The sequence below is a fragment of the Rattus norvegicus genome, chromosome 5 (assembly GCF_021556685.1).
Source record: "Rattus norvegicus strain SHRSP/BbbUtx chromosome 5, alternate assembly SHRSP_T2T, whole genome shotgun sequence".
In the NCBI taxonomy this organism is placed as follows: Eukaryota; Metazoa; Chordata; class Mammalia; order Rodentia; family Muridae; genus Rattus; species Rattus norvegicus.
The window spans coordinates 52,536,037-52,550,939 of NC_141538.1; the positions used below are offsets into that span (position 1 = coordinate 52,536,037).

At 46.4% G+C, this 14,903-nt stretch overlaps 1 protein-coding gene across 9 annotated transcripts in view; it reads right to left on the reverse strand.

Annotated features, from left to right (window-relative positions):
- Ankrd6 (ankyrin repeat domain 6) overlaps positions 1-14,903 on the reverse strand; it is a 137,132-nt gene that overhangs the window by 108,821 nt on the left and 13,408 nt on the right. For 2 of the 9 annotated variants that reach the window (XM_087550452.1, XM_087550443.1), the window contains exon 2: positions 3,249-3,314. The gene's annotated coding sequence lies outside the window, so the exon portion shown is untranslated. 9 annotated transcript variants of the gene reach the window in all.

A 14,903-nucleotide genomic window follows, 5' to 3' on the forward strand; every position in this document is an offset into this window, starting at 1 on the left:
CCATAGGCACTCATTCACCTTGTCCAAGGGATGGAGGCACCAACTACGTTACAGTTCCCATGTTGAATTTCAGATCAGCACTGCATCAACTCTCCCACAGACGTTGTAGAGAAAAATCTCTTTTTAAAATTTCAGCGTCCCGGGGTTGGGGATTTAGCTCAGTGGTAGAGCGCTTGCCTAGGAAGCGCAAGGCCCTGGGTTCGATCCCCAGCTCTGAAAAAAAGAACCAAAAAAAAAAAAAAAATTTCAGCGTCCCCATGGGCTGTGTGTATTTGCCACACAAGCATCAAAACCCAAGTTCGGATTCTCAGCACTCATATAAGAAGTAGGGCACAGGAGCACACGCCTGCAATCCCTGAGGGAGTGGAGACAGGAAGGTCCCTCAGGCTAGCTAGACAGCTGATCTGGCTGAACTGGTGAGCGCCAGGATAAGCAAGTGACCCTGTCTCAAAACATACAAGTTTGGAGAGGCTGGAGAGGTGGTCCAGCAGTTAAGAATACTTTCTACTTTTCCAGAAGACTGGAACCTACATAACTGTTTGTAACTCAAGTTTCAACAGATCCGATGTCCTCTTAGAGCCTCTGAGGGCACCAAGCACATACACAGCATAACCATACATGTTAAATAATTAAATTAAATTAAAAATAAGGTGGAGAATAACAAAGGAAAATACCAGCCCCTTGACCTCTAACTTCTGTGTGCATGTGTGCACACATACACACACACACAAACATGTGCATATACAGACACATGCAAAAACACACATGCATACACATACATGTCACAGCTTTTCTCAGCACATCTACCAGTTTACCTGTGCCCTATTTACACTTTGTAAATGATATGATCTTCCCTTCGCTTCTCTGACATTCTGACACGATGACAATCTTTTAGGAGTTTAGCAAAGCTCACAACTTACCTAGGACTAGTGCACACTCTAGAGTGCTAGGGACTGGGAGAGAGGGGAGAAGGTGAGTAGGGGACAGAGCCAGGACAGAAAGTCTGATGCGTTCGGTGGGCAGGCCTCCGACTGCCAGAGGCTGAGACAGGAGAACCTCTAGTTTGAGGGAGCCTGGGCTGTAATGTGAGGCCCTGTGAGGAGGGGAGCAGGGTCCCCAGGATGAGGGAGGTAGGCAGTCAGCTGTGTCCAGTATAGCTCCAGCCAGAACCAATACTCCCTCCCTCCCCCACAAAGAAGTTAAAAAAAAATCCCAAGCATAATCATTATTTAGAAATTTCAGGTTCGTGTCGAAAAGATACCTTAAACCTGGCATCCGCCCTTGCTCATTTGCTAAACATATATGCAAATGTGTTCCTCCCACTGCATCAAGTCAAATTAATAATTACCTAGTAGTTCTCATTTCCACTTCAAACCCTGTCAAGAGTCCCTCTGTCCACATCCAGGAAAGAGCACTCCCAAGACGCAGCTCTGGCCACGCGGGCTGGCAGAACCTTCAGTCCAGCCTCAGACCACAATGGAGTTTCACAATGGAGGACTCTTACCGACCTCGCTAGCCTCTGTGGGACAAGGGACAGCCAGCACAAAGGCACGACAGCAGTCCTCCAGCCTGCATTGTGTGCACCAGCAGCAGCTTGCCAGTCGGCAGGGACAGAGAGGGTTGAGGGCTCTGGCATTTACATGTCAATACGAAAACCAGCGCCCGCAGCTCCACCACCCTGTCTGGCATGCTAGTCCAGGGTTTTGTTCCCCCTGATCCAAGGAGCCCAGAGCCTGAGACTGCCAGCAAGCATTTGGCAAACTCCCCCGCAGTGAATACAGCAGCGACGGACCAGCAGGCTTTTCACGCTGTCCTGGAAGCCACACTGGAGGGTTGTGTGCTTTAGATAGAAATCATGGACATACTCAATTCCAAGAGCCATGGGCGGAGAGGGCAAAGACGTAAAAGATTTCAGAGGACTGGAATAACCTACTTCTATGTAACCATGAGACATCAACGTAGTACAAGTGCCAAAAGCAATGGAATCAACCTAAGTATTTCATGGTGTCAGAGGTGGGGACAGAAAAGAATGCATGGCTGTGTGCTGTTCTCATGGAGGAGTAGTAGCAAGAAGGGACAAAATCCTAAGAGTCCCATCCTGTGAGGGAGAAATGGTTTGAACTCATGGGGAGAGGAGTACATCCTCCACCCATTAAGGACACAAAGGCAGATTTATTCAGGGGCTGCAGCCAGCAGAAGAAAGGGCTGCTGGGTGCATGGGGACAGCATCTGCACAAGCAGCAGCGACTTCCTCAGAAGTGGGTGAGGGCCTTTCCTGCAGGGCCACAGAGAGCAGACAGGATGTCAGGAAGCGCCAGTCTGCAATGTGAGAACTCTGCCTTAAGAAGAGGCTCTCTCCAGCAGTGGTGGGGCAGGCCTTCAACTCCAGCCTGGTCTACAGTACAAGTCCCAGGATCCCAGGACAGACAGACGGAGCTACACAGAGAAACGCAAAAACTAACTGACTGTGGAATAAAAACATTGATTTGCAAAGCAACTCAGTCTGTGATGCTAATATACTAAGAAGGTAAGGCCACACTGTCTGTGCTGGGAGCAGCAAGGCATCAGTCACTTCTGAAATCCCAAAGCACAGATCCATGCCCCATTTATGGTGGTTTGAAGGTAGCAAGGTTGAGACTCTGGATGAGAGTCCTTTAAATTACTTCTTTCTTCCCTCATTGCTCAAAAGGCTGCTGAAGCCACTTACAGCTGAAGAACAAGCCTGTCTCCATTTTAGGCTTAAAAGCCACTTCTTAGTAAAGACAAACTAGGTTCATTCCTGTTTATGACTAAACTTCTGTTTCTCAAGGATTGGGCAGTGCCCCATCTGTGACCTTAACTACAAATGGCCCTGCACTGCCTGTTCCAGGAATGGGAGTCCTGGCTTTGTTTCAAAAAGTTGTTTTTAACCATCTCACAACTTGTTTCAAGAAGTTAAACGACCAACTACGATTACCTGGTTATGGCCGACTTGCAACTGCTCCTTTGTTTCAGGAAGGACTAACTTGTTATAATGCTCTGCTCCTGTAACCCCAACTGTTTTGTCCACCAAACCCCCCATTTGGAAACCCCCTACCCCTGAGACATAAAAGCCTTGTCTTCCTCATATCCAGTGCTGACCTCTAAAACCTACTTAAAGGGAGGCAGCTCATGGACATGCATAAAACGCTTGCTTTAATTAATTTGGCCGTGGCGATTTGGGTCTGTACTCTTTCTCCTCCCATCTCTGGGATTAACACAGAATTTACCTTAAAAGTGTTTGGTGGTCAACTGGGCTTCAACAGTGTTTCACAGGGTCCCCTGCTGGTCTAGACCTAGGAAGCACAAGACAGAAGGGAGTCTCTAGAAAGTGTCTTCTGAATAGGACATGGATGGACGCTATCTCCATCCTGGGATAGACGATGGCAAAAATCTCCCTCCCAGGAAAGAGTGTCTTGACCTGTGCTGTGAAAAACTCAGAACTGCCTGGCCTTACACTGTCCCCAGAACTATTTTGGGTACAAAGCTAGCTTGGATTGATTTTACTAAACTTCATCAGGGAGCAGGCTTAGTGCTTAAACCACCACAGTAAGCTTAAGCCAACACACTTGCTCTGCAAACAATCCCTACAGATATTATAGAACAGCTGTCAACAGGAAACCATATAAAACCTGGATAAAGACTGGTAAGTGGGCCTCCAAGTACAGCGCATATTCTCAGCTGCCCTCTGTGGGAGAGCCTCTTCCTGTGCAGCCTCTAGCAGTACTCGGCACTAATCACGCTGCTGTTACTGCTACTGTATAGAGACAGGGTCTCCCTATATAGTGCCAGCTGTCCTGGAACTCCCTATGTAGACCATACTGGCCTCAAACTCACAGAGATCCACCTGCCTCTGCCTCCCCCAGTGCTGGGATTGAAGGTCTGCAGTACGCACCACCCAACTAATCAGGTTTTTTTGACATTTGGTTTTGTATTTGAGGACTTGATCAGCAGAAGAAAAATTTTGTTTTTTCTTTATATTTCATTTACTGCTACTAAGGCTGGTCGCTGTTGTTTTTGAAATGGTGGTGGGTAGCCACGGGTGTCTGTCCAGATTCACAGACTATCTGTGTAAGGTTGGATCAAGGGAGCCTGACTCTGTCACTGTGTGCTTCTGGAATGTTTGCATTCTGACAACTTAGCACTTTTGCCCTCACACGGATGAACATGGGAGGTGTGCGCTTGGTGCAGGCAGAGACTGGCAGGAAGGCCACAAGGGTGAGGTCAATCAAGACCAAGAAAAGGCAAAGTCTTTAAAAAGCCATTGGTTAGTACATCGCCTTTTTTAAAAAAGACACTCAACTGTGATCTTCAAGCAGTAGAAGACAGGCAAGGCCAGAATGTCTGTCTTGGTGTCTGCCTACCAAACCCTTCTTGGATTGTGCTGGTTAGAGCACAGGGCTGGGACTCTCTCAAAGTCCATTTTGAGAGCAAGTTCAGAAGCTAGGGAGGGAATCTCTAAATCCACAGTAGCAACGGCCGTGTTCATCCCTGAGCCCCTCCCCTCAGAGCTATAACCTACACCAGTCATACAAATTCAAGACACCATTTTTGGTCTGGTTTTGTCTTGGTTTAAAACAAGACACAGAAGCTGGGCAGTAGTAACACACACCTTTGATTCCAGCATTCAGGAGGCAAAGGCAGATGGATCTCTGTGAGTTCAAGGTCAGCCTAGTATACAGAGATACGGAGAAAGTACCAGGACAGCCCAGGCTTTATGAAGAAACCGTGTCTTGAAAAACCAATAAATGAACAAACACACACACACATACACACATGGATGGATGAAGGGATGGATGAAGGGATGGATGGACGGATGAATGGATGGACAGACAGACAAACGGACGGATGGATGGATGAATAAGAGGCAGAGCTGGGAGACGGCTCAGTGGTTCGAAGCACTTGTTCCTCTTGCAGAGGACTGAGTTAGGGTCCCAACATCCACACTGGGCAGCTTACAACTGCCTGTGACTCCAACTCCAAGGGATCCACACCCTCTGTCTCCTTGGGCGCCTGCACTTACACAGACATAGAGACACAAATATACACATAATTAAAATAAAATAAAGAGGGGCTAGGCCAAAATTTTAAATAAAAACTTACTGATGAACATTAACTCCTGGGTACTCTACAAGAGAGGCAATATTTAAAACTGGGTTAAAACCAGGTCCTCGGGGTTGGGGATTTAGCTCAGTGGTAGAGTGCTTGCCTAGGAAGCGCAAGGCCCTGGGTTCGGTCCCCCGCTCCGAAAAAAAAAGAACCAAAAAAAAAAAAAAAAAAAAAAAAAAAAAAACAAGTCCTCAGGACCTGTAACTCATTGCATCAACAAAACATCCTCACGCACACTTCGGAGATGAAATCCCTCAGTATAATCCTTGTGAAGGCCAACAATATAACCCTTCCTAGTAAACCTTTCTCTCACCACGTCAGAACACCACTCAGTTCAAACCTGTCCTCCTTCATGCTTGCTGCTCCTAGGAAGTAAAGTGTTAGTCTACAAAGAGGAGAAGTTGAACTTTATAAAAGTTATTCCAAACGATAATTTAAAATAAAATAAAATAAAAAAAGACTGATGATAAGTCAGTTCTTCAGTAAATTTTACTTGGGCAGCTGGGCCTCAGGAGAGTGTTTACTGAGAGCCGTGGGGTTGCTCTTCAATCCTCAAAAACCTGGGCAAGCATTCAGAGCCTGCTCCACATGTGGCCCATACATATACAGCCACCAAACTAGATAAGATGGATGAAGCAAAGAAGTGCAGGCCGACAGGAACCGGATGTAGATCGCTCCTGAGAGACACAGCCAGAATACAGCAAATACAGAGGCAAATGCCAGCAGCAAACCACTGAACTGAGAACAGGACCCCCGTTGAAGGAATCAGAGAAAGAACTGGAAGAGCTTGAAGGGGCTCGAGACCCCATATGTACAACAATGCCAAGCAACCAGAGCTTCCAGGGACTAAGCCACTACCTAAAGACTATACATGGACTGACCCTGGATTCTGACCTCACAGGTAGCAATGCATATCCTAGTAAGAGCACCAGTGGAAGGGGAAGCCCTGGGTCCTGCCAAGACTGAACCCCCAGTGAACGTGATTGTTGGGGGGAGGGCGGTAATGGGGGGGAGGATGGGGAGGGGAACACCCATAGAGAAGGGGAGGGGAAGGGGTTAAGGGGATGTTGGCCGGGAAACCAGGAAAAGGGAATAACACTCGAAATGTAAATAAATACTCAAGTTAATAAAGATGGAGGAAAAAACAAAAACAAAAGCAAAAAAAAAACCCTGGGCATGATGTCACAAGGGTGTGGAGGCAGAGGACCAGAAGTCCAGGGTCATCCTTGGCTACATGGCTATTAAAAGTCAGCCCCGGCCTTCAGTTCCTCCTGCCTTGTGTTGAAGCTTTGGCTTCCCTCAGTGGTCTGTACTCTGGGGTATATAAGACAAATTACCCTTTCCTAGGTTGTGTCTGGTCAGTGCTGTAACACACCAATAGAAAGCACTCTAGGATTGCTATGTAGAGAATTCCAGAAATAATTTGGACTGGAGAGATGGTGAAGAGCACTTAATGCCCTTGCAAAAGAACACACCCACTGCAGTTCCTAGCACCCATGTCAGGCTGCTCACAGCTACCTGTAATTCTAGCTTCAGGGGATCTGACACCCTCTTCCAGCATCCTTGGGCACCCTCACGCATGCACACATACATGGGGGTGGGGTTTACAGAAATAAACAGTCTATAAGTAACACGGCACCATCTCCTACTGTCCTAATCCTTCCTGTGTGGGACAATGTCCCTCTGCTCAGCATATCCCTGCTGTATTTACTGCCTGCCTGTAAGTCACTCGGGTGGCCAGGAAGGTTACCAAGCTGGCTGTTGCAGTACTGCAATGAGTGTACTCCAAGTAGCCTTTCCCTTCCTTTACTGTGTATATGTATGTGCACGAATGAGTGTGCAATTGGGTGCATGCACGCGAGAGTGCAATCAGGCATGTGGGAGTACTGGTGCCTATGGAGGCTGGAAGTTAACCTCAGAGGTATTTATTGAAAAGGTGCCATCCTTTTTCGCGCCACATCAGCCTTTTCCCTCAGGCTCTGGGGAACAAACTCAAACCTCCTGCCTTTGCAGCATCGCTTTGGCACGGGGCTGGGAAACACTCGGGGAAGCCCTTTCTAGATAATTTAGCAACCGTTTTCAACTTTTAAACGTTCCATCTCGTAACTATGTCTACACAAAGAGTCTGCTTTACAAAACACATTTCACTCGTGTACAGACATAAAAGGCACGAGGGCCACCAGCCAGGAGGCTGCCCTGCTGGCAGGAGGCACAGAGAGACAGTTTCACTCAGAAAAGCTGTGAGAGAGACCAAGAGTAATCGATAAAAAAAATTTTTTTTAAAGGAAGGAAGGCAGAAAAGAGGAAAGACAGCTATGATGTGTCACCTGGTTTCACTCTTTTCTTTGATGTCTTCACTATTGGCAACAGACCAGGGTCCAGGGTGCTAACCCTGCATGTTTTGATCCCATGCAAACCAGCACAGTTGTTAACAGGCTCAGCTGAAGTAAGTGAAACTGTCTACCGCACCAACAGAAATTACGGTGCAGACGATGGTCACAGAGTGAAAGCTGCATGTGCGTAACTAGGAAATGGATTGATTGTGCACACTTGCGACCCCAGAACTCAGGAGGTAAAGGCAAAGCAATCTAGAGTTCAAGATCATCCCTAGCTACACAGAACATTCAAAGCCAGCCAGCCTAGCCTACATTAGCTCTGTCTCAGATGGACGGTGAGGGGCTTTGGAGATGGCTCAGTTGGTAAAACACTTAACCTGCAAACACAGACAACCAAGTTCAATGCTGAGAAGAGCATAGATGGAGAAAGGCAGTTGTTGCGGTAAAAATAAAAATAGATGGTACCTGTGCATTCCCACTCCTGTGGATCTGCAGAAGCCTCGAACTCCGGCTGTCTCTCTGCCAGCCGCTTTCTCACTCTGTCCCCTAGGCAGGTTGTTACCACACCTGACACACACATCGAGTTCCATGCGCATTCTGGCAAGGCACCACACCATGCTAGCCCCAGACATTCTATAGCCACCCTCTCCAGGATGTCTCTCTGCCCACCAGGAATTTTGCCAACATCTACTGTAGCCAGGTAAAAATCAAAGTTCCAGACACTTGCAATTTATCAATCAGATTTATATGTTAAATTCTCAATCCATAATACATCCACACAATAAATTCACTGCCAATTAATAAAGATAGAAACTGCCCACCTAAACAAGATAAAATTGACCTAGTCCACCTGGATCTGGATCATCCTGCTCCGTTGTCTCCATTTCGATCCTCCCGCTTCTCCTCCTCCATCTCCTTCCTAGACGCCCCCCCCACCTCCGCCATGCCTACCTTTTCTTCTCATCCAATGATAGGCTTTGCCTTATCCCGGACCTGCCTTACTGCATAATGACATCATTGTACAGGCAGTTATCTGGTGCCTGAAGGCCAACCAGTCTGACCTAACCAGTGAGTACTAGGTCCCAGTTAAGGGATCTAGTCCCAGAGAGGTGGGGGGATAGGAGGAAGAGGGAGAGAGAGAAACATACACACACACACACACACACACACACACACACACACACACACACACAGAGAGAGAGAGAGAGAGAGAGAGAGAGAGAGAGAGAGAGAAAGAGAGAGAGAGAGAAACAGAAAGAGAAACAAAGAGAGAAACAGAGAGCACAGAGAGAAACAGAGAGAGAGAGCGAGAGAGAGGACAGATCCCATCTCAAAACACAAGAATGATGGCTGGAGAACACCACCTGAGGTTGACCTCTGACCTCCATAAGAACATACATTAACATGTACTCACACATATGAACACGGACATATACATGGCAAGAAGTGGCAACTAAAACTTCTAAAAGTATGACAGACATATGATTTAAGTAAGTTCTCCAGACCTACAATGGCAATTGCATACTAAAAGGCACAGGCAAGAGACAACAAAATGTGTAACATGTCTGAATTTGAAGTTAAAATGCCAGGTTAGGAGAAAGAATCTGCTCGGAAGTTACTGATTTGAAAGAAACGCTAAGCCGGGAGGTGGTGACACATGCCTTCGATCCCCGCACACAGGAAGGAGAGGCAGGCAGATCTCTGAGTTCAAGGCCAGCAAACTGAGGTCCAGGACAGCCAGGGCTATACAGAGAAACCCTTAGGGGAAAAGGAAAGAGGGCTGGAGAGATGGCTCTGCGGTTAAGAGCACTGATTGCTTTCCCAAAGGTCCTGAGTTCAAGTCCCAGCAATCACATGGTGGCTCACAACCATCTGTAATGGGATCTGATGCCCTCTTCCTGTGTGTCTGAACACAGTGACAGTGTACTCATATAAATAAAATAAATCTTAAAAAAAAAGAAAAGAAAGAAAAAGGAAAGAAGGAAGGAAGAGAGAAAGAAAGGAGAGGGAGAGGGAGAGGGAGAGAGAGAGGGAGAAAGGGAGAGGGAGTCAGTCCAGTGAATAAAAAAAAAAAAAAAAAAACCAGTACAAAGCGCTCACTCAAGCACGCAGAGCGGGTCAGTCAGTTAAGGAAGTAGCAGACATGTCCTTCCTCCAGGGAGGTGGATCCCACTTCGATGCACAGGGCTGGGTAGTGTCCTAGTTTATGTCCCTGTGGCTTTGATAAAACAATGATCAAAAGTCATTTGAGTGAGGCAAGAGGTTTTTTATTTTAATTTTTATTTATTTAGTTAGTGCTTGGCTTACAGGGAAGCTAAAGTGGGAACTCAGGGCAAGAACCTAGAGCGTGAAGTAAAGCAGAGGCCAGGCATGAGTGCCCTTTGTCTTGCTCTTAGGCCCCATATGTTGGATCCAGTGACTACTGGTTGGACTTAGGGTTGAAGGGACGTGGCCAGGAGGCAGGGAATGCTCAATCAAACAACAACAAAACCAAACAAAAACCAAAACCACAGGGCACTGGAGGGATGCGGGGTTAAGAGCACTGACTGCTTTCAATTCCCACCACCCACACAGTGGCTCACAACCATCTGCAATTCCAGCTCCTTTGGCCTCTAAGAGCTCCTGCATTCATGTTCAGATACCCACAAGCAGATACACACATCTATACACAGTTTAAAGTAATAACAAAACCAATCAGTTTTTGAAAAAATATATCCCAGATAAGGGCCAAATTGTGGATTAAAATGCTGGCAGTAAACAAGACTGTGCCGGCTAGTTTTACAGCAACCTGACACAAGCCAGAGAGTCATTTGTGAAGGGTGAAGCTCAACTGAGAAAATGCTCCCACCAGACTGGTGTGTAGGCAAGCCTGCAGTGCGTTTTCTTGATGGATGATGGATGTGGGAGGGCTCAGATCACGGTGGGTGGTGTCGCCCCTGGGTCCAAGCGCTAAATGAAAGCAAGCTTGGCAAGCGAGTGGGCGTGGCCTCTGCTTCACTTCCTGCCTCTAGATTTTTGTCTTGAATTCTTGCCCTGACTCCCCTCAGTGATGAGTGTGAACTGAGAACTGTAAGAAGAAATAAACCCTTTCCTTCCACAGGAGGCTTTTGGTCAGGGCGTCTTAGAGCAACAGAAACCCTTGGACTGTGAAATAGCCACACGGAGCACCAAGCACTGTTGGAACCACACCGAGTACCCAAAGCCTCGCGCTACAGCATCTGCGCGCCTGCTTCAAGACAAGGTCGACCTGACTGCCTGACGTTGTCTGTGCTATTTTAGTATCAAGAGCTTTACGCACACACCACACATTATAAATGGATGTTTCCTGTGCATCCTCTCCTCTCTCTGCAATTGACTTTTGGGCTGAGTATAGGAGTGCAGAGGTAATTATCAGTTCTAAAGAAAACACAAAGCCCAAGGGGCAGCATCAGGGCCTCATTATGAAAGACAAGCCCCAGACAATAATCATTTTTCTTAAAGCGAAATAAATAAATGTTTAACTAGGGGACAAAGGGATGGAGGTGGGGAGGGAGATGCTAAGGGACAAACAGGAAGAAACAACTTTCAAAGAACTTCTTTTTACAAAATTATATGCTACATCTTAAGAAACCATCAAACTCCTCAAAATATGATTTAAAAAATGTAAATGGCCAGAGAAATACTATAGGTTATCCAGAAAAGCTATAAAATTCAGGAAAATAGAATAAAATTGGAAGCAAAATTCCAAGTTCAAAAGACAACGTCTTTATCGTGTACAAGCAAATCTTAGGTGTTTGTAAAGACTATTAGTGGGGACTCGATTCCTGCCATACAGATTGACAAAGCCTTCAGACATTTCCCTGAAGTTTCTTCTCACCTTTAAATAAAAGATTATAGGTAACATAGACGGTTTGACCAAACTAAGTAAAATCACCAAGATCTGAAGTCCCAGAGGAGCAAAGGCAATCGCCACTGGTGTTGAACTAGGTATTAACGCCTATTGCTGAAGAAGGTGCATGTTCTAGTCAGAGCACAGAGAGAAATCAAGCTGGAACTGAGCTGGAGGCTCTGCCCGATAACCCAGCTTTCACAGAGCTTGAAGTTACTAAGACAAGGTTGCTGGGGGAAACAGCATTAACAGTCTCACAGAGCCATGGACTCTGCATACTTACTACCAAACTGCCGAGCAAGACGGACCCACTGGTGTGAGTGTGGTAAGTCTGGTATAGGGGTAACCAACCACATTCATGTGACTGAATGTGAAGCCTGCCCCGAAGGATACAGTTCACATGGTGCCATGCAGCTGGTCAAAAGCCCCTGGCTGGGGAGGTTATAGGCCTTAGTGGAGAAGCTATATTCTTCTCCATAGACATTCTGTGTCCACCTAGCTGCTCGGGGAGCTTCTTTTGTAGAGGGGAGTGGTTACTGCAGAGGCTCATAACTGGTCAGAATGCTGAGAACAAGGGACTAATGAACGCTTTGCTAAACCGAGACATCTATGCCACCCACCCACCCACCCACCTACAAAATTCAGAAAATATCACAAAAGAGGAGGTAGAAAGGCTGGGTAGAGCTCAGTGGCAGTGTTCGCCGGCATACACATGGCTCTGGGCTTGCCCCCAGAGGAAAAAGAACCGCACATGATGACCACGGGCACCTATGATTTTTGGAAGCATCTCTGTTCGTCAGTAATGCCTACTGGGGGAAGCTGAGGAAGTAAGGAAGGCAGAACGTGAGCCCCACGGCTGTGAGGAGAGCCATTAGCATTGAGTGTCCGGACTAGGTGGTCTTACAGCTGTTACACTTTAAGATGTGCTTGAAAGCAAGAGCAAAGCTTCAAACTGTACTTCAAGTCACACACCGTCGGTACATACCTCGAAGCTGCGTGCTGTCTAGCAGAGGATTCTGAGACGCTGTCCGCAGACCAGCCTCAGCCTGCCCTGCAGACACCGGTGAAAGAGAACTCTTTTGCAACCACTCCAATCTAAGACCCCACTTCCAAGGTGCTCACGGCATTATGAGAGTAGGCAGAACTCCGAAGTCACTAGTCTATGGCCCTTCCGTCTTGACTTCTACCTACTATACTGCCAAACACAGCCCATAACTGGCTGTAGAGTCTAAGCGCAGAGAGGATGCCCAGTACACAGTTGAGAGACCGGTTAAGATAACAGGCCATCTACCGAATGAAAGTCAGGATTCACAGTGAGGGAGATTGTATTCTGCAAATCAGGCCAAGGCCAAAATTGAATTGTCTCACTAATATTACATTCAGGAAGACTCATTTTGTTGTATTTATAAATAACACATCTTGTAAATTGATAAATATTAACTAAAATGTAGTTCTATTAGACTACATGGCATGGGTGAAGTTTAATTGACCAACCTTAATTCAACAAGGGTTAAAACTCTGTTCATTGAAAAGAATCATTTAAAAGTCAATTAGGGATTTAGCTCAGGGGTAGAGCACTTGCCTAGCAAGCAGAGGTCCCTGGGTTCGGTCCTGAGCAACAGGGAGGGGGTGGGGAGTCAATTAGGACTCTTCTTTAAAAAAAAACTTACAAATTCCTAATTTGCAAGCATGTAAAAACTTCAAAAGAAAAATGTCCTCAGACAATCCACACAGAGAGAAGCAAAAGAAGCATAAGGATTAAAAATATATAAAACTGGGTATGGTGGCACATACCTGTAATATCAGCACTTGGTAGGTGGAAGCACGGGGAAACCAGAGTTTGAGGGCAGCTGAGGATATACAGCAAGTTCAAAGCCAGCCTGAACCTCATACTGACGCCATCTTCCAAACTCTTTAGACTGACTGACTTCCTTCCTTCCTTCCTTCCTCCCTCCCTCCCTCCTTCCCTCCCTCCCTTCCTTCCTTCTCTTTCTTTTTTCCTCCTTTAGTTTTTTGTTTCTTTGTTTTAAATTCTCACTGTGTAGCTCTCTGGCTGTCCTGGGACTCGCTCTGTAGACTGGGCTAGCCTGGAACTCAGAGAGATTCACCTGCCTCTGCCTCCTGAGTGCTGGGATTAAGAGTCCAGAGACTGGGCTAGAGAGATGGCTCAGTGGTTAAGAGCACTGACTGTTCTTCTGGAGGTCCTGAGTTCAAATCCCAGCAACCACATGGTGGCTCACAACCATCTGTAAAGGGATCTGATGCCCTCTTCTGGTATGTCTGAAGACAGCGACAGTGTACTTATATACATAAAATAAATAAATCTTAAAAAAAAAAAAAAAGAAAAAGAAATAAAATCTTGTGCAGAGACTGGCCAGGTGTGGTGACCTTTAATCCCAGCACGCAGGAGGATCGCTAAGTTCCAGGTCAGCCTGGTTTGGCTGGTCTACAGAGTGAGTTCCATTAGGGCAGCCAGGGCTACACAAAGAGAACCTGTCTCAAAACAAACAAATAGGCTCCCCACCCCCACCACAGGCACAAAAAAATTAAAATTAAAAACTTAGAAACGTATGCCTATTCACTGGGCAGCAATACAATCCTTTCTTATTATTTTATATCATGTGCATTGGGGTTTTGCCTGCATGTATGAAGATGTCAGATCCCCTCGAACTGAAGTTGTATAAAGCTGTGATTTCCCCATGTGGGCCCTGAGACTTGAACCCAGGTCCTCTGGAAGAGCAGCCAGTGCTCTTAACCACTGAGCCATCTCTCCAGCCCCTGCAACAACACACATTCTTACAGATCTGTGTGGGCCCGAGATTTCAGGGCAGCTGGGAAGATGAACGTTCCTTTTGGTCTTAGCAGGCTGTCCTTTTGTTTTAGATTTCACTCTGACTCTCTGAAATTGTTCTTCTTCCTCCTCGACACACCCACAAATACACTGATGAAATCTCACACCCCTTGGCAGCATTCCCTGGCTGCCTTCTCAGTCCCCACAATTCCTTCATTCCTTCTCTGCCCCTAAAGTCAAGGTGTGCCCTGGCAGCAACCCCTCTGAAAGCTATACAGACAGAATAAAATTGAACGCAAAATTGAGAGTAAACCCCCCACCCCCCAAAGGAAAGTTACAAAGTAGTTTAGATGGAAGAAAGGTAACGTTCTAGAAAAGGTGTTATTAACACACAAAGAGTCTTGGCAAACCGTGGCAGGTTACAAATGAATGCACAAGATCACACGATCTTTTCCTGTGTATCATGTGACATTTCTGCTCTGGCTTCCAAACAAAAGCCAAACAGATGTAAGTGCTTGTAGATAACACTCCAGCACGGTTCAGATTTCTGTAAGGAGGCAAGTATGATCAAGTTGCAGGGGACGAAAGAGGTGTTTTAGCTTACAGAAAAAACACTACTGATCCGTAGAGCAAGTTCTACCCGCCTGTTATTCTAACACAGGACACTTAATCAGGTCAAACGGAAGTGAAGTCCCGGCCAGTGGAAGGAGGTGCTCACACTACCTGATACAATGTCACCACCAGCAATGAGACTCTTACTGAGAAATGATGGCAGCTTTTG